At 39.5% G+C, this 20,770-nt stretch overlaps 1 long non-coding RNA gene across 2 annotated transcripts in view; it reads left to right on the forward strand.

Annotated features, from left to right (window-relative positions):
* The window catches only part of LOC149773585 (uncharacterized), a 31,404-nt gene extending 28,987 nt beyond the window's left edge, over positions 1 to 2,417 (forward strand). For both annotated transcript variants that reach the window (XR_016417362.1, XR_016417361.1), the window contains exons 2-3: positions 1,187 to 1,512; positions 2,230 to 2,417. This is a non-coding gene — a long non-coding RNA (uncharacterized LOC149773585). The remainder of the gene's footprint in view (positions 1 to 1,186; positions 1,513 to 2,229) is intronic.
* The last annotated feature ends 18,353 nt before the right edge of the window (positions 2,418 to 20,770 follow it).

A 20,770-nucleotide genomic window follows, 5' to 3' on the forward strand; every position in this document is an offset into this window, starting at 1 on the left:
TTCAATAGCGCATGCACCCTTCGTCAAAGAAAGCCGACTACAGTCTTTCAGTATTAGCAAAGAACTTTTCTTCAAAGGAAGTCAGTACCAAGCTTAAATAAAAGTGATTGAATCTGATGGATTTTTGCATTTTCCAACGTGACTGGAACACGTTAACTGTGCTGTAAAAGTTTCCTTTTTGTAGGGAAAAAGTTTATGCCAACAGTGGCTTAAAACGCAAACTAAATTTTACCGACCTGAACGTACTTTAGAGTAAATGTGCTTCGTCATTCGTTACGTGATTGTGCTATGTTTTTCCACTGAATTCAGACCAATATGACCTGTTACAAAATTAATGAATATTTTAAAGCTCTGTGTGTGCATATTTTCAATGGAATCACATGTATTGTGGATTCAATGTATATGATGAGGTTCGCAGGTGAGTACACGGTCTTGATACTATTCATGCTATACATTAGACATTTATATATAAACGGGATTCACGTATATGTACCAATTCATGGTTCTCTAAATAAACTATTATATTATGTCTTCTGTTTTCACCACGTGTATTTCTCGTTTAATATGTATCAATTGAAAATGGTAACTGTGCCGATGAAGCACGTATTTTACCGCCCGCATTTTTTAAACACACACCCCCACCCCCACCCCCACCCAATTTTTTTTTTTTGGAGGGGGGTACATTTTCTTCAGCTAACTGACTTGGTTGCATAAAACGCGGTCGGGTTTTATGGCTCCCAACTACCGTGTTATAGCAACATTACTGTTGTAGCAACATTAAGTGAAAATATAGAGAATATTTTTGGACACACTAAGATGTATTGTGACTGTAAACACAGAAATATGCATATTGCCATGCCTGTATTATTTCTGTGGTAGAAGTTTAACATGGTGAAACTCGTAATATTGTCATGACAATGTCAGAAGGTGGTTTCAGTACCACAGTCACATCATAAGTTTCATCTGTAATGGAATGATAGACAGGACAGATTTACTCACTATTGACATGTAGTAATTTTAACAAAATGGGGTTGGTGGGTACTAAACATCAAGGATATTGCTGATCTTTACTGTTCTCATCTTTGCTGCTGATGCCACATTGGACTTCATTTTGGGTGGTAGTGAGGGTCTGGTTTTTTATGTGCTTTCACAAACACTAACAGATTATTTTCCATCTTTTCTTCAGGACAATATTCCCAGCAGAGATGAACAAAAGCGCCTTTATGATGCTGGTGTGGGAGATAAAAAGAAATTTTTAAGGACAGTGACACCGCATATTATAGGACCAAACTTGAAGAAAGCTTTCCCAGATTAAAATCTGGAGGGGGATTTGAATTACCGAGGTCAGGCATTAGCAGCCGTGTGTTCTTAGAAAGGAGTCGGATGCCACATGGTGGATACACCAGTGCTTACCTGGAGGATGAAAGCAACTTGGGGCAAGCTGTGTGCTATATATGACCCATTCAAAGAGACCTTGATTTATCAGCGTTGACAAATTGCCAGGAAGCACAAGTTTGTTGTTTATATTTAAAAATGCATAACACTGCAGTGCATTAACATTGGTCTCAGATTTCCTTAATACAATTTAAACTACCTCACCTGCACAACTGCGGCAAGGTAGTCACATCCAATGGCAATAGCATTGTCAACAGTATTAAAATTTTGTCAGTTTTTAAATTATGTTATCAATATCATTTACTGCATTCAGACAAAACTTTGGTAATAATATTTCTTTCATATCCAAAACTTGTACACTGATATGCTTAAGCAGATATGTAGTTGTATCATTATGAATAATGTTCTAGTTTTTGAAAGATGTGTATCTTTTACATCAGTAGTTGTATTATACTGCAACTTTGACTGTTATTGTAAATACAAATTTCATCATGTATCATCAAAACTGAAAACTATAATACTTGAAATAGCTCATATTATTAATTTCTTAAATTGAGGGGAGGGTTCATTAACAGTAACATCTAAAAATCATGTGATGAAATCAGTATTGTTCAGTTAAATATGTACATGTAAGTTTGTCATGTGTATTTTGTGCATTTGCTGTGAATTCTCTTCTTTCATGCCGTTAAATAAGTTTTGATTGTTTCAAAAACACCATAACACATTCACAGATTTGAGTACTCATAAAAGTGTCCATTTTTTTTAAAAGCACACAATATCTGTAAAAGTGAATTTTGGTATTTGTTCTTAAACTTTCTTATTTTTCATTTGCAGGTAGATGCACAGAAAGAAGAATATTTGACATGTGGGCAGATGATTGTTGTTGGAATGCTCAAAGAACATGTATCGTCGTACACAATAATGCTTTATTTTACCTCAAACTCAAATATGCATCTGATATTATAGTAGTTAAAACTAAATGTTGTATGAATTACACAGAATAAAGCAATATATTACTTCTATTCACATAGAGTTCATCTTCAATCCTTATTATCTTTTTCCCTGACGTCAAATATCATTGCTGTATTCTTGTAGTATTATCTCAACCTCCACAACCTCTACTTTTCATTTTTTGTTTAATGAAAATGAGGGGACTGATCACTGAATACAACAACCAGAGAAAGAAATATACTAATATACACTTCAGAGTGTTGTAAAGACAACGTCAAAGACAAACATTCCTTTTCAGTTGTGGAACAATTTCTCTGATGATTGTTCACTTTTTTTAATAGCCATACTTGATGATCTACATTTTTATCTTCTTGGATCAATACTCCTCCAACCCCTACATCACTTGCATCAAGAGACTTTTTAAATAATTGAAATTTGATGTTGAAATAACTGGTGCACTTTAAAGCATTGCTTTTAATTTTTCAAAACAAATTCCAGACAAATGAAACTTAAATTTCTTAACAAACTTGACCTAGGCTCGTCAATTATGAAAAAACATAGCAACATTTCTGACAATAACCATCCATACCCAAAATTCGCATAAGTTTCTTTTAATGGGCACTGGGAACTATGATGACCTTGACCATAACTTCTATATATTTAACTTAACCTTGTCCCACAATATGTCCTAAAAATGTGAAATAAACCTGGCAAAACTCACCTGTACATAAATTGTCAGATTTGCTTCAAAGAGTTAATTAAAAAAATTCTGAATGGTTTCCAAGTGATCTTCCCAGGCGTTGTGGATAATGACATCATCGATGTGTGCATTCTAATTATCTAGAACAGATATTATCCTTCATTAAACACTGGAATGTTGCCAGATATTTTTTTTGTTCCAAAGGACAGTACTTCATACATTGGAAGTGAATCTGTTTTAGTGACAGTGTTGACTTTTGTTTAGTCAGTACACATGTGGAAAGTACATGTATTATCTGGTTTAGGCACAAGAATACATGGTGACCTGCAATTACTTTTACTTGATTCTATGATCTCTGTAATCATTCTCCAGTAAAAGTGACTTTCCTTTTTCAAATATTCCTGCTTGAGAGGATTCATCCTATAGGACTGTTGCTTCACAGATGTAGAATCTAGAACATGTCCTGATAGAGTATACATCTTGATAGATTTTATTTATTCATGTTGGAACATCAGAAAACACGTTTTTAATCATGTAATAATTGTTCTAGTTCACTCCTTTCCTATTATTCTAGATATGAATGTTTTTGGTCCAGATTGTTTAATATGTCTGAATTCCAAATTTTGGTTAAACTAAAGTCACTAGACATATTGCATTCCATCATGGCATCGTTTACATTCTCATTGTATAGGATAAATACAACTAAACTGACTGAATCATTAACTGTTCTATCTCTATCAAAATACTCCTTTAACATACCAAACAGATGTTTATGTTTCTGCCTCCCAGGGCTCTTAATGATATAAATTAAGTCTACTTTCTTTTCAGAAGTATAACAGGGTTCCTGCAATCTTTAAAAAAATATAATTCCATGACTTTTCCACAATTTTACAAGACCAATTTCAAGAGTACCTTTTATGTAAATTTATGACCTCTAATACTGACCTAACATGTAAATTTAACACAAAAACATTTTACAGTTGGCTTTTGGACATACTTCATCCAATCAGATAGATCAATCTCTTTTAAATGCCATGAATACAATGATTTTGAATGTTGGTAAAATCCCTGGATGTAGTGTAACTTAAGTTTACGGGGAACCTACTCTAACAAAATCCATTGAAGAAGTTAGGTTGGTAAAACTTTTGTGTCTGCAAATAAATGTGACTGGATAATGCAAAATAACCAAATTCCATGACTTTTCCAAAACTTTGAATGACTTATAAAAATTTCAAAACTTTTCAAGGCCCTTTAAGTGCTTTTCTGTAATTTACAAACTTTCCAGGATTGTGTAATTTTGTCACACCTAAATTTCATTTTTGATTGAGTAAAGTGAAAATTAGTTCTTGCTACTTAACAAGTGTTTAATAACTTAAATTTGAAATAAGAAAGATAGTCAAAAAGATTAATCTTGGAATCTTCATTTGAAGGAAGTTTCTATTTTAATAACTGGTCCACGGACAGTATGTTCAAATACTAGTTCATAAGATCTAAAACCCAATGATTCTTAAACTGAATTACTAGCAGCAAATAACAGAAAATGAAGACTATCATCCCAATCCCTTTCTTTATTTAAGTAATATTACTGAGTACCGTTCTTCAAAATTTGATGAAATCGTTCCATATCCCTTTGACTTTCTGATAGGCAGAAAAATTAAACTGTTGGATGTCTAATTCATGCATAAGTTGTCGGAAATATCCAAACGTCAAATCTGACCCTTGATCAGATTGGACAAATTTGGGGAGGCAAACAAATGTTAACAAAATTCTCCAGGTAAGAAACCGACAGTTTACCATTTTTCTGCTAAATGGTTCGACAAATGGTCCAATGCAGGAATAGGCTGCAGATGTGCCTTAGATATCTTCCGATTGGGGCCTCCTACCATTTAACAAGTGTGACAAGATCTATGGCATTTATAAACATCACTTTCAATTTTCAGCCAATAAAATGGTTCAAGTTCTTGTGGCAAGTCTTATTGACAATGACAGCTTAGGAGTTTCATGGTCTCGACTATGAATTTCCTGTCTATCCAACTCTGGAACAACAATTTGATTGCTCAATTACCACTCATAACCAGCATATAAATCTCCATTTTCTCATAATGACCCCATTTTTCACAAAGTAATGAACTGGTACGTGTGTGGCTTCAATTTCTGAGACCCAGTTTTTTATCTTATCTGATGAATAGTACTTGGGGTCTATAACTTAGATTAAATGTATTTCATGCTTATAAAGTAACTGTTACTTTCTTCTAAGACCACTTACAACTGTAGTCAGAAACTGGTTAGTGTTTTTTATTATTCTGTGAAGAAATTTGCTTATGACTGTCTTCTGAGCGATTAAGTCATTTAAATTATGGAATTTACTTTATTCATTGTTCCAAGGCAGATATATTGATGCATATGATTTTAAATGATACAAAATTTAGTTTCCAGTTTGAAATCTGAGGAAAAAAGCATCTCATAATTGGAAATGTTCTTTATGTTTACAGAAAATAGATCCATATTCTTAGAATTTATTTTCTTATATAATGAGGCTATTGCAACTTTGTATCATTGATTATATAAACACTGTGGATAGATTACAAGGGATGTATACACATGCTGAACCATATTCTTGTAAGTTATTTGGTGCAAGTTTAGTTTCAAGGTTTTCATCCAGCCCAAATTCTTTTTCTCTCTCACTCCAAATTTCTGCACATTATGTTCCTTATGCATGAGGGGAGGGGGAAACAAAAAGAAAGGATTGCGATGAAATTGTGTACCATGTTAAATTCATTTGGAAAATGGAGATTATTATTACTTTTTGTCGTTATTGTCATACGTCATTATTGATTAATGAGTGGAAATTCATCATTGATCTATCAAAATAGAACTGACAGTGCACAGTTCCAAGAATGTATATATATGCATATTATTGCACCATGGGTGGATCACAATTTGATATACCAGTAGTACTGGTATATCAAATTGTTTTATGCCAATACTTTAAAAGCAATTATATATATATATATATATATATATATATATATATATATATATATATATATATATATATACAATTGGGCAAAATATATTTAATATTTTCCTTTCAATTAAAAAATACGAATAATATAGGAAAACTAAAACACACGCGTCCAAAATCCAAAAATAAACGTCTACAAAAATTTAGGCCATATAATTCTCAATATATTTATTTTGAGAACAATCGGAAAGATGACTCGGCAACTTGGAGTTCATGCAGGTATGACAAGATGTAATATCGTTTAAATTTTATCTGTATTTGGCTATACCCTATGATACCGATTGCGGTAAATTACACATAACTTTTACAAAATGTCCCAATCAAAAGTGGGTGTGAAGGGTCAGCGAATATAGAACATTGTGTAGATATATCTAATTGTATACAATTAGATAAGTTTACTTTGTTCAATGCTTCTTACAGGCCACCTTCTTTCTGAGTGTTAATACTCTGGGAAACCAGCTGACTGTAATATGCCATTACCCGCAGCAAAATAACTCGAATGATATTTTAAATTTGACGCCAAACAATACCGTAAAATGGTATAATCTCATGTCGCTAGAGTCAGGGAGTAGTCGTTTTGAAAGAAATTGACATTTCACAGCGCCATCTGTTGTCATAATGAGACATTATTTCATGCCAACTTCCTTGATGCTAACTTGCAACATGCCTGATGCCTCATTATAATCACGATTTTACAAGATACGTTTTTTCATAAAGCATGGACTATAGGAGATCAGTTTGAAGTTACGGTGTTGCGAGGCAAAATTTGTAAAATGCAGAACAAAATCAACAGCTGGAACGATGTAATTTGCGATATAGCAAGTTTATAAATAGAATATTAAAAACTTGTAATAACTGATATAGCATTTGCCATTCGACAAACTACGGAATGAATTCAGCGTTTGGCAAAAAGCGAGATACAATGACGCAGAAGGAAAGTAGATCTAAGCACTTGCAACTAGCCCTTTACAGTTTGCATCAATGAAGAATACAATATACATGGATGGAATTACGAATGTAGCACTTGCAAGCAACCGTTTACAATAATGCAGAAGGAAAGTAGCATTTGCAAACTGCCACGTACAGTTTTGCACCAATGAAGAATACAATATGCATGGATAGAATCAAGAAAGTAGCACTTGCAAGCAGTCATTTACAATAATGCATCAAGGAAAAATAGAAAATACAAGCATAGAATTATGGCGGTAATCCCCCTCCATAGTCACCTAGCTGACTGCCATGATATCAGATGCAAATTTAAACTCACATAACTTCAGATTTATCATGATATCTTGAAGCAAATACAGCAAGCTAACACTATTGTACACATTTATGTTTTTGTTCGTTTGTTGTTGTTGTTGTTTTAAAATCACCTTGATTTTAATTACGTGTTATGCCAATGAGCAGGCGTGGCTATCTCTGATCTGGTGACAGATCAGTTGAGTAACGTTGGTGACATTTTTGTTAACGTAAACCGCCAAGTCTTTAATTATGAAAAGATTTTGATGCAATAATTTTTTCATGCAAATTAGCTCCGGTAGGGGGCAGAGAAAACGTTGGAAAGGTCGATTTAATAATTCTCTTGCTTTTGAACTGTCGGTGTTGTCCGCGAATGATAATTGATAACAGGAAGCCCACAGTATGTGAATTACCTAACTGCCATTTCAAGGAGGCAATAGAAAGCAAAGAAGGCTGGCTATGGGTGCTCAGACTGCACAGTTAGTTCAGCCTTAGGTATCTTGCCTGTTTCACAGCTGTCCAGGTATTCAGTACTCCATAAGCAATAAATCTAGTGTCATTACCATAAGTTGATGACGTCTACAAACTTTGGATTGGACGAATATCTTGCCAAATAATATTTCTACCATGGGAAAAATGATAAGCCATGATTGATAGTTTAAACTGCGGGTTCAAACGGCAACTTGGTGTGCGAATAGCAAAGCGCACGCAAACGACAAGGGGTACTTACTGTAGCAGTGAATACATTTGTGCGAAATTGTACAAGACTAAGCAACTCAACGAAATCTAGAGATGAGCTTAGACTTAGACACAAGTTAGTTTGTCTTGTTTCAAGAAACGTTCCTGCTGTTTAGCCCCTAGCTCAGTAGTAACCCGATTTGGAGTCAATTGTAACAGCGACCAGTTTAAAAGTACGATTAAGGTTAGTGGAGATATGTTGTTGTTTTTTTTTTTACAATAAAATTTAGCTATTTGGCAACACAAAATGGACACGACGTTTACACATTTAAGACCATTTTTCAACTGTGCTTCTCTTTATTTTCCAGTATGTAACACTTTTTATAGATCCCATCACCCAACTATTCCATCATTCCAACGAGTAATATTATATGTTTTTGCTCGGCCTGTATGTGTAGTGTTTGTTTTGTTGATGTAGTTTGTTTCTTACCCTGACGAAGAGCAGGTTTAATTTAAAAGTAAACAAATTTCACCGTAAGCAATACTCCTTTATATCTGTATATATATATATATATATATATATATATATATATATATATATATATATATATATATATATATATATATATATATATATATATATATATTTCTTGGTAAGCATAGTGAAAAGGAAAAAGGTCATATTTATGCAATAATAGTTTATTTCCAAAATAATATGTATCCCGACCAAAGTAAGTGCAATGCAAGAAAAACGCTCAAGATTCGTGTTAAAAATGCATAGAATTAATGGGTTCTTTTTTCTAAAACAAGGAATAGATAGTGAGAAAAAAACTGAAATGAAGAGCACAAAAAACTGAATTACTTTATCAGTAGCGCTAAAGGGGTGGATTGGGTGATCATAAGATCTCGAACTCCACAGAAATGTACATTAAAAATATACCAGGATTGTGTGCATTATTATCGTCAGGGAGAAGACTCTTGAATACTTGTGTTAATATTTTGCCCAAAGCCAATCTCAACAATAGTAGTAATACATTTGTAACGAAACACCAATACTAGTGTCAGTTGCCAAACAAACATTTATGAAAATGGTATCCAACCAAGAACGTCATTTCAACTTTTTTTCGGGGGGGGGGGGTGCAAAAATTGATTGGAGGGAGGGGGCAAAACTTGATGAGGGGTGGGGGGGGAACTTGACGGTCTTGTTAATTTTCGTATAAAAGCTACAATGATTTTACAGCACATGAGTAGTGAAGTGGGGCACTTTACGTACAATGGAAATTAGCATTACAGAGACCCCTGGGTTAGATTACGTACAATGGAAATTTAACATGGCGAAAAATCGTGGGTTAGATTACGTACAATGGGAATTAACATGGGAATAAATCGTGGGTCACTTTACGTACAAGGGAAATTTAACATGGGAATAAATCGTGGGTCTGTCTAGGGACAAGGGAATTGAATATGGGATTTTTTTTTTTTAAATTTTTTTTAAATTTAAATTTAAATTTAAATTTAAAAAAGGGGTAGGCAATTGAAAAGTCATTCTCTTTTCGAGAAATATGCGTAGCCCTGAAAAGGGCCTTTTGTTTTTCTTCTTCTTCTTCTTCTTCTGCTTCTAATTTCTTCTTTTTCTCCACCAACTTCTTATTTTCTCACCTACACTCTTTCTCTTCTTTTTTTTTTCCTCCTCTTCTTTCTTCTCTTCCTCCTCCTCTTCTTTCTTCCTCTTCTCATTTTCTTCTTCTTTTTCAATTTTTTCATTCCATTTTCTTATTCTTATCCTTTCCTCTTCATCCTCCTTCTCCTCCTTTATTTCCTTCATCACACCACTTATCATGTCCTTTGCTTTTCTTAAGTTGTTAATCTCCATTTTTACTCTATGCGGACTATAAGAATAGTGGTCTTCATTGAGTCGTACTAGCATTTGTTCTATCATGCCCAAATTGTCAAGGACGTCTTGCAATGTTTGAAATTTATCGAGGTGGTTCGAAACCATCTTCTCTGTAGAATGGTTTGAACGACGAATACTGTGGGTTCTTATACTTAAAGCGCGTACGTGAAGGAAAACATCCCCCTAAAACATAAAATTGATCTTACCTAGATCATGACCAAACAACGCGCGGACGTGAATGAAAACATCCCCCACTTTTCTCATTTCATATAATAAAACCCAAACTATACTCTCCACATACGCTAAGAAACAATAAAGAAACTACTATTCACACAAACATTACTTGAGCAGTTACAAACACAAACACAAACACTCTCACTATTAATAAAGAGTTAGTGTTTATATTCACACTACTCTACCTACACACATTGGCAAATTGATAGTTATTTCTTTTCTAGAGTATTGGGGTAGCCCTGAAAAGGGCTGTTTGTTTTTAACTTCAGAGGCCCCTGGTTAATGGTGGCACCTTCCGGGTCTGGCACCACAGACACAACGTCTACTCCAATCATTAGTCCAATTCACATGACTCGTTTGAAGAGCAGACGGGGGGTGAGTGGCTTCACTATCCCACTCCTCCGTTTGCGGAATAGTGAACACTTCTTCTTCCCTCTGTCTTCTTTGTCTTTGTCTTAGTTGTGATTGTGGTTCAGCTACAGGCTGGCGAGATGTCCTTGCCTCAGGTGTCACCTTGCACAGGGTTCATCATAGGGTGACACCTGATCTCTCTCTTTCTTTCATTCTCTTCTTTCATTTTTCTCTCCTCCTCCTCCTGTTCTATTCTCACTTCTTCCACAAGGGCCTCCGCAGTCAGCTCGTTCAGTAGGTATCTGGCATACTCCAGATGCATCTGAAGTTCCATCAATTTAGTCAGTCTGCTGCTCATTTTGTACTGTTGATCAATCAACAAGGGTAGCTAGACTCCCCAGCGAGTTTAATTTAAAGTGAAAGCGCGGACGTGAAGGAAAACATCCCCCTAAAAACATAAAATTGATCTTACCTACATCATGACCAAAAAACAACGCGCGGACCTTAAAGAAACACTCACTCACTTTTTATGCTACCCATTACTATTCTAAAAATTTTTGTTATTAACCACTTCAATAGACTATCCACATACGCAAAGCAATCCAATCTAACCCCAAATATACACCTCAAACACCAAAAAAGACATCATTTTAATCTACTATCCATACCAACTTACGCGAGCACTTACAAACACACAAACACATACCCTCACATTTTTAAAAAAGAGTTAGTGTTTATATTCACACTACTCTACCTACACACATTGGCAAATTGATGGTTATTTCTTTTCTAGAGTATTGGGTAGCCCTGAAAAGGGCTGTTTTTTTGTTTGCTATGGCAATCTTTTTTAGTTTCTAAGAATGTGATGTCCTCTGAGGATAGACCTTCTGGCGATAGGTCTGCTTCTTCGGAAAGAGAAGAAGAACTCTTTGGTGTCGATACGACAATCGACAAAGCCTCTGTCAGCTTCAGGTTGCTGCTGCTGCTGTTGTTGTTGTTGTTGTTGTTGTTGCTGTTGCTGCTGTCTTTGAAGTCTGTACTACTCTGTCCATTCTTCTTTTTCCCTGTTCACTTCTTCTCTGAAGAGCTCTTCTATCAGGTCTTCAGTGACTTTTAACATTCTCACATTCTCTATTTCTTCTGGCTTCGGTATCAGACTGTGTCTGACCCTATGCAAATTCACGTAGGCTTCGTTGAGCTTAGCTAGTTTGGAGCACATCTTCGTAGGAGGATGAGTCGACAATGGCTGGTTAGACTGGAAACAACCCCCGGTTCTTAAAGTCAAAGCGCGGACGTGAAGGTAAACATCCCCACATGGTTTTCGAGCCGCAACGTTCAGTGAGTGTCATGAGAGGGATAGTAAGAAATTAAAGAGCATGAATCCAACATTCTTATAGCTAAACAAACCACAAAGGCATTTTTTTCAAAACACAACATTTTTTATTCAATAATCACTTAACACTAAACAACAACTCTAACATATTTTAAACAATAATCCAACATTATAACATCAAACATTTTTTCTCAATTTACAGTCTACTTTAAACAGGGCTGACAACGTTGTGAATGAAATTGTGATTTCCACTGTTGGAAGTCATTAGGCCATTGATGGACACTACGTTTCCTAGCTTGAGACAAAAGATAAGCATAATGGTCACAAAACCATCGATCTACTTTCACATCGTTTCTAGAAGAAGAACGAGGATCAAAATGAGTCACTAAATGTTCTAAGGAATAGCCCAGGCTGCGATGATGCAGAAAATACACACAGTACTGTCCACACACCAAGGAATCTGTGCCTTGTAATTTCACATTATTGAATCGGGTGGTTTGAGCATTTCTTCTCATAAAGTCAATGATATCGTCTTCCAAAGGGGGCAATCCATACGAATCGAAATATTCCACACATCCTTCTTGAGGAAAGTAAACGGCTACCCAGTGGGTTCCTGGGAGATGACTGTCGTCCGTGTTGATCACGTAAGCTAGATGGTCTTGAGGTTTGCGATGAGGGAGTTCATCTTTAGCACAGACGACAGGATTCCAAGAAGCCGTATACGAACTGTGGTTCAAAAGGTAATAAAGTTCCCAGGTATCCATGTTTTGTGTGGTTTTTTTCTTCTTCTTCTTCACAGGTAATAATAAGTCGTCAATTCGATCCTGACTTTTTGCTTGAAAATGTCTGACAAATAACCGTTTCTTCGTTTCGTTTCCTCACTCTGATTCAGGAGAGCTTCGATACGATGGATCTCTTGAGTGGCTAATGGTGGACAAGAATGTTCACGCAAGTCTTTATACCACTGATGCAACACGTCTTTGTCCGAGATGAGACTCCAAACCTCGTCCAGATACTCGTCCAATTTTACTTCTTGACTCAACATCAGGCATTTATCGTGTTGAATTTGACTGGGATGATCGTTTTGACCTCCATAGCAATTTTTCTTGATCAATTCCGTCATTTTTTCCACCAAGTGTTTGGCAAAACAGCAGACTAAATGGGCTTCTTGTTCTGGCCATCTCGACTTCATCATGATCACTTCTTCTTCCACAGTCTCCTCACATTTCATCTCCAAAGTTTCTCCACTAGGTAAAGAGGGATAACAGTCTTCCATGGTTTCTAGTAATCTAGAATGACTTCTCTCAAACTGTTGATTTCTATGGTATTATCGAATTCTGCATACAGGATGACGTTCACCGTTACATCAGGTTCTCGGTTTGCAAACTGAATTTCCACACGAATCTGGCCGGATTTTATAGGGTGGAAATGTCCCTCGTCGCTGCCTTGGTCTGGAGTGAAATCGAAAGCCCACAAAGCATAGCCTCCTACATAATCGTCGTACGTAATACCGTGACTGGTGTTGGTTCCTAACTGTCCGGTGGCTTCGTACAGGGACAAGTACGATCTCAAGTAATTCTTCTTGGTAAAGTCAGGTTCGAAAGGTCGGGTACACAAAGTCTTGCCATCGCGACTGACTTCGATCTTGTACACGCCAAAGTGTTGAAAGTAGAAAGGATTTTTAGCGATAGCTCCGTTGAAGGCTTCATTTTCGACGATACCAACGATCAAACGTTTGGGTAGCTGTCCTTGGAACAGATGATCTTCGATCATGGATCGCTGTCCCTTGGGAATGGTGAAGGTTTTCACTTCCACGCGTCGTATGGGATACTTGGCGGTCGTTCTGCTCAATGTTTGACTGATGTCGTTACCCACTTTAGGTAACACTTCCACGCGGCGTACGTAGAGTCTGGCTTCATCGATTTTGGTTTTGTAATCGTCATCACTAGCCAATAAATGGAAAGCGGTACTGTTACGATTCAGTCTCAGGCGGACATCCACCCCGTTCAGCAAATACTTTTCTTGCAACCACATGTCCAAATGCAAACGATCCATCAGTTCTAAACTTTTCTTGGGTCCCATGATTCTCTTTCTTCGTTCTACGAATCCCTCATTGTTGTCTTTCTTTTCATCAGCTTCGAAATTTTCAAACTGGCCTGCTTCGTCAGCTTCCCATAGCACACAGGCATTGAGATGAGTGTTCTTGGCGTCTATTCCGTACGTCAAGAGATTTTCCAGGTACGCTCGATAAGGGTAAGTATCCATGCTGCTACTGACCAGTTTGTTGTTCAAGTACAAGTCCACTCCACTGAACAAGGAATGCATGAAATTCTTGACGGGAGCTACTGGCTCAGTGTCTATATCACCTCCAGTCTTATCTTGAACTTTGACTTTCAAGTACAAGCAACTGCTATTCAGATCGATGTAATCTTCGGGCTGTCCTTTGATTTCAAACTCGATGGGAGCGGAATCGGTCAATGAGGAGACGGGGTGAAATTCCACCCATTGGGATTCTTGCATCGTCATCATGGTGGGGGGCATGGCAAACAGATCCAGTTCCGTCTTGGAACAGGCGCAAGATTCTCGGTGCATCATTTTTTGTCTCTTTCTCAATAATCGAAAACGTCTAAGTCTCGAACGGTTCTTCTTTTTTTGGCCTTTCTAGCTTGAAGTCTGGTGAAAGGGTGTTTTCTTCGTCGTCTCTTTCTGCCTTGTCCTTGCTGAATGCCTGATTCGGTAGCGTGCAGGGCATTTATAGGTGTGTCTCGTCGGCCCAAAAGGTCTTTGCCCGTTTGCAGCAAGACATTTTTGCCTGCCCTCATGAAAGCTTCTTTAGGGTTTTGTTTGTCGATGATGACATTTTGGAGAAATTCTTTGCCTTGCGTCAGTGCCGCATCTTTCAAGGCGTGCAATCCGCGTGTCACCATCGGTTTCAACACCGGGGCCACCGAACGAAAGGCCGATTTCAGCATATCTCCTAAACCGTGTCCTCGCTGTCGTGCAACCCCTCGGTACACTGGATACATGACTTACGAGTCGTGAGAGAACCGTTTTCGAAAATGGAGTTTCACCGTGACTTTTCCTTTGGTGAATGGAATATTTTGTCCCAAATCTCCTTTTATAGTAATGTTGACCGTGTCCAAATACGACTTGCTGACAGGCAAATAGTGTGGATGGACAAATTCGCGGTGGACGTGGTAAGTGTTTCCACCTTCCTCGTCAGCGTTCGTGGCAGAATCCACTTTGAAAGGAATGACACGCAGTAACGGCACGGAGGTGTGTCCCACCACGTTGTACTCCACCACATCGCAATACACGAACATCAAATTCAGTCCTTGGTTCAGTTCTACCGGGGTACGAAAAAACTTGGCAAAAGTATCGTTGTCAGAAATGATTGGTAATTCGCCTTTTTCTTTTTCTACTTTCTTCCTCAGTTCCATGTCCCCGCCCAACATGGCAAACAATTCAGGACAAAATAAGAAAGACAGGATTTTACGCCCCTCAGGAAATTTCATCAGGAAGCGACGAGCTGTTTTGTGGTATTCCAGGGTGACACTTTGTTTGTTCTCCAAAGCTTTCAGAAACACGCCATTAAACCTGGTGGCTATGGTGCTGACCAAATGTTGACCACTAAAATAATAGCCTGGGGGAATGAAGAAGTGATAGTCGGTCCAGTTTGGATTTTCTTTGTTACGGGTTTTCTTTTCATATTTGCTATTGCTATCCAACCACTGTTGCACTTGCTCGTCATGAACTTGGGTCGGGTGAATGATTTCCACTAAAGCCACTTCCCAATGGGCTTCGTGATCTAACGGGATAGCCTGAGGTAATTTGGCCGTGTAACAGCACAACGTGTTGTGGGGAAACACCTCCATGGAACTGTCACTGGGTAAGGTTAAGTAAAATTGGTTTTGGTGACTCATAATTCCAGAGTTCTGTGGCTGTCCGAGGGGTTACTAGACGTCAGAGGCGTGTCTCCGCACAAAATAGGGTCGTTGTGGTTGTTGTTGGAGTGGTGACTGACACTGGCACTGGACACAAGGTTCCCGTTCGAGGAGAATTTCAGGGAGGGATTGGGAAGCAGGTAACCGATGCAACTGCTCAATAAAATGGTCCACAATTGTTTGTCTCCTTGTTGCAAACTCAAATTGGCGATGGCTGCCCCGATGACACAATACACCACGAAGATTTGGCAGAAAAAGACGATTTGCGTTTTAGGCACACGTTCTCCACACCACACCCACAAGGGTTGTTTTTGTAAATCTTGCACAGAAGAACTGGGTGAAGGAGGAGTGGTCGACGTAGCTGCGTCTGCTGTGTGAAAGGGCATGATGGTTACTTCTTTTTATAGTCGATGACTTGCGAAGCGTCGATCCAAGAATCAAAACTGGGTGTATATCCTTTCCAACGTACTTTCACTTCTTTGACACGTCGTTTGCCCACTTTACGGGTTCTGCGTTCGAGAATGCTTTCAATGTCGTACACGTCGTCTTCTTTTTGGTGACACGTTGTAACTCGGGCAAATAAAACGTTCCTTTGAGTACTTCTCCGTTCATGTCTTCCAATTTATAGACGGCAGGATGACGGCCATGCACTCGTCCAGTGACGCGAAACAATTCGGTCGTCCAGTTAGGTAAGTAACCTTTGTCAGAAGTGCGTTTAGTTTTGCCAATGCGCACCCAATCTCCTACGGCCAACTCTCCACTTTTCTTGGGGACAGCCCTCGTCGGGGACGTACCAAACAGGCGCTCAAACACCAACACTTCGTTGTCGGGAGTCACTTCTTGCGGGGCACGTCCGATGCTTCGATGGTAAGATTGGTTGTTCGCTTGCACTAGGTGCGGTAAGATGTCGATGTACTTCAGAGTGTGGTGATGCGTAAAATATTTCCACATGCGTTCTTTCAAAGTGCGTTGAAAACGTTCCACGATGCTGGCTTTGGTTTCGGGATTCTCGGTGGTAAAAAAATGAATGTCACGTTTCTTTAATTCTTTTTGGAAAGCTTGGTTCAGAAATTCGGTGCCTTTGTCCGTTTGCCATCGAAGAGGGTGACGACCGCTTTGTTTCAACACCCGTTGCAGCGCTCGCACTAACTCGCTGCTGGATTTGGAAGTCAAGGGTACGACCCAGGCAAATTTGGAAAAGACGTCGATGACACAAAACAAATATTTGTAGCCACGATTGTAGCTGGCCAAATGAGAGACATCGGCTAAATCGGCTTGCCATTGATGATCGATGCCTTCCACTCGGGTGCGACTTCTGGCAAACTTGCGTCGAATGGGTTTGTGTAAAGTGTAGGTAGCTTGTTCTTGTAACCATCGTTGCACTTGAGGTAAACGGAGACTTTTCAGTCGACTTTTGGCAGCACGATACAATTTTTTAACTCCTGCGTAACCTGCAGGATGGGAGGGATCGTAGTAAATGCTGGCTAAGACTTTTTCCATTTTTTTGGTGTGTTAATATGTCACCCACTCTTCGGTGATGCTACTTTGGGTGGGTCGAAAGGGTGGTTTAGAAACGGATTTACGTGTCCGATGGGCTACGGGAGTAGAAGTCGAAGGTAGTGGTGGTGGTGGAGGTGGCAATGGAATGGCCTTGGTTTTCTTTTCTTTTTTCACTTCTGGCTTCCCATCTTTCTTTTCACTTCTGTCGAAGGAGGAGTGGACATCATCTTTTTACCCCAAGCTTTCATTTCTTCTCGTTGGGGTGTGGGGGACGGGGTCAACAAGGATGCTGCAATCTTACTCGAAATGGGAGCTGCTGACGGTGTTTGAAACACTTCTCACATCTCTTCTTGCTCAGGTCTTCGTGGGGTAGCATCTCTGGTGACCCCTGGGGATGGTAGTAGTGGTGGTGGTGGTAGTGATGATGGAGCTGGATTTTTCATCAAGGTCTTAAAATCTTTCAGAGTGGGTAGAGCTGTTTCGTCTAAAGCTTTCTGGTGAAAGAGTTGCAGTCGTTGCAAGAGTTGACCGTACTTTTGCGATTTTTCTGTTTCGGACAAATCTTGGCGATCCATCAAGGACTGCAATTCGTGTTGTAACTGGGACATCTCGCTCAAATTGGGATTGGGAGATAAATACGGGGTGCGTTGTTCTTGCCACCGATGGTATTCCATCCATCGTTTGTAAGGCACTAAAGCTAGTTTTCTTCCTTCCATGGGGTTGTCAGGGGTCGATTCTGAGATCTTGGGACTTCCGAGGCCTTTTTATCTTGCTCCCACCAGTCCTCCCAACATGGTTCCCAAGACTCCTTTCAGTATGGGGTCTAACAAGAGGGGCAAAATGCCTCCACGTTGGACCAACATCTTCTTTTTTTGACGAATGGGAATTTTCTTTTGAACCATTTGGCGAAGAACGTGACGATGCTTGCTTAAACATTTGTTTCTGGTGTTTGGACAAAGGGATCGTGCCTTTCAAAACGTTCAAACAACATTCGCACACGGTATCGATGACCTCTTTGGAGGCCGTTTGAATGAGTTTTTTTCGTAGGGGTGGAGAAGCTTTGGACAGGACAGATAACATGTCCCCATGTTTGGCTAAACGTGGTGGCAGTCCTTTCCTTTTCTTTCCTTGAGGTCTTCTGGAGGGTGACATCTTTGAGTCTTCAGGAGCACCAAAAAAACACTGATACCCCCGACTTGGTCACAGGCCTTTTTTTATACTGGAACGCGTCGCCACTGATTGTCTTTACGTCGTATTAGTTTGAGGACAGGCATGACACGTCGTGCAGGGGTACGTAACGGACTAAATCGAGCCAGTTCTTGCTTGGACAAATCCAGTAAACTTTGTAACATGCCCGATCTTTCTTGAACTTTGATTTTGGGAGAAGGTACTTTGTGAGCAGCAGCCACTGCTACTAAATTGGAGGGTCCTGCCACTGGGGAAGTTCTTTTTGGGGTCATCAACGGAGAAGTTCTTGGTGTGATCAACGTCTCCAAGTACTCTTCAGTTCTTGGTGTCATTAACGGAGAAGTGGATGAACGTGAGGCTGCCGGAGACGCAGTCACCGCCGTGGCCGGTCGTGGTTTGCGAGTATAAGGTTGCGTCCTGGCCGAAGAAGAAGTGCCTCTCTTGCGACTAGTTTTCTTCTGTGGACTTTTCTTTTTCTGGGGACTTTTTCTCTGTTTCTTTTTCTGGTGGCTTCTTTTCTTTTTCCGGGGTGGTGGTGTCTGATCAGAGGAGGGTCCCGCCACTGGAGAAGTTCTTCTTCTTGGGGACCTGGTCTTTTTCTTTTTCTTCTTGGGGCTTCGTTGGACTTTTTTCTTGGGTATAACTTTGGGGGCATTAGGATCCCATCTTAAGAGTGAGCGAATGATGACCCCTCCTAGAGTACCGCTCCCTCCAGGTTTCAAAATGATTTGTTTTTTGGTTTGAGTGTCGATGCGGGGATCGGCCAGTTGGACCAAAGCGACTTTGTTTCGATCGAAAAAGCGTTTGGTTTGATGAGGAATCTGAATGATTCCTTGGAGTATTTGACGTGCCGTCACCGTGAACCATCGTAAGACTTCTTTGAGACTAGCTTCTAAGACACGAGCTCGTGTTTGTGGATTTTTTTCTCGACTGATGCCATACAAGGCACGAATCAATTTGACGGGAAGATGCGACTGAAGGGACGTCATGTTCACACTGTGTGTGAGACAGACGAAAAGGGTCTGAGGTTTTTATAGATTTTTTTATGTGGAGTGAAATTAAGTCGAGGACGGAGACGTGTACAGGACAGGCCCTCCGTCTTGGCACCAGTGGTGAAACAAGTGGGTACGAAATCGCAAATCCTCGGGGGTGGTAGGTTTCAAATCGACGAGTAAATAGGCGTGTGGAGTTTGAGTGGCATCGTCGTACGCCTGAGTTAGCCAAGGCGTTCCTAACTGTTTGTCTAAGACTTGCACTTGCGATTTATCTCGAGGGCTTTTAAACAGGACCACGTAATGCGCATTGAGACTGATGGTGCGATGGGCTTTACTTTGTTGAAACAAGTTTTGGGTGATGTAAACGACACTGGCATTACGATTACCACAGTTTAATTTCTTCTTCGTCTTCTCCTAACATGTCGTCGAAAATGACCAAATGGGTTTGACTGGAGTCAGAGACGATGCCGTCGTCTTCTTTAGGAATGCCTTCCACAAACACGATGGAATCGCCTTGACTTTCTCGCAAGAGGCTGCACGCCGATTGCCACTCTTTGTAACACCACACGATCCGCTGTGGTGGCCGATCGATCAAATGATGTTTATGTTCGATCAAACGTTTGACGAATTCGGTTATGCCAGAACCGCTAGGTCCAGCAATGAGCATGTTAAAGGGATGGCGAAGATACAAAGCCTCCCAACTGGCACGATCTAAGTGTTCGTCGATGACTTTGACAGTAGAGGAAGAGGGAGCAGAGACAGCAGAGGTAGCCATGGTGTGAGAAATGTCACTTGTGACACAAAAACAAACAAGACAAAAGTTTATATACTTTTTCAGAACACGTTTATTGAATGTTTTTTCAAACATGGATACGAAAGACAAAAATACATAAAAGCCAAAGGCTTAAGTACAAGGATAAAAGGCACATGATAACCATTAACGTGGAATAAACACAAGTGTCTGTACAACAACATGTTTTGGGTAATGTTCTAACCAGTTCTATAGTAGGGGGTAAGGTCACACAAGTGTCCTCCCGAAAGGGTCTTTCAGGCCTGTCCACGACAGTCCCGTCCTGGGTGACGGGTTCTTCTGGCACCGTCACTAACACGGGTTGAAAAGTAACTTTTTTCCTTGAACAACTCTCGTGCATACTGGGCCACTTCTTAGGTCCAAGCCTCAAAATCCCATTCTTTCCAGGCACGGACATCTGTCCAGTGGGGATGTAAGTCACAAGCTACACACACATCGTCATACACGTCTTGGGTAGCTAAAAGTTGACGAATCTTTTTTTCCCGTAGATTTCGAGAAGCATCCAGATGAAACCGCAAGGCTTTGAGCAAAA

This window comes from Sinohyriopsis cumingii, unplaced genomic scaffold (genome assembly GCF_028554795.1).
Source record: "Sinohyriopsis cumingii isolate HCF-2022 unplaced genomic scaffold, ASM2855479v2 utg000624l, whole genome shotgun sequence".
Lineage (NCBI taxonomy): Eukaryota > Metazoa > Mollusca > Bivalvia > Unionida > Unionidae > Sinohyriopsis > Sinohyriopsis cumingii.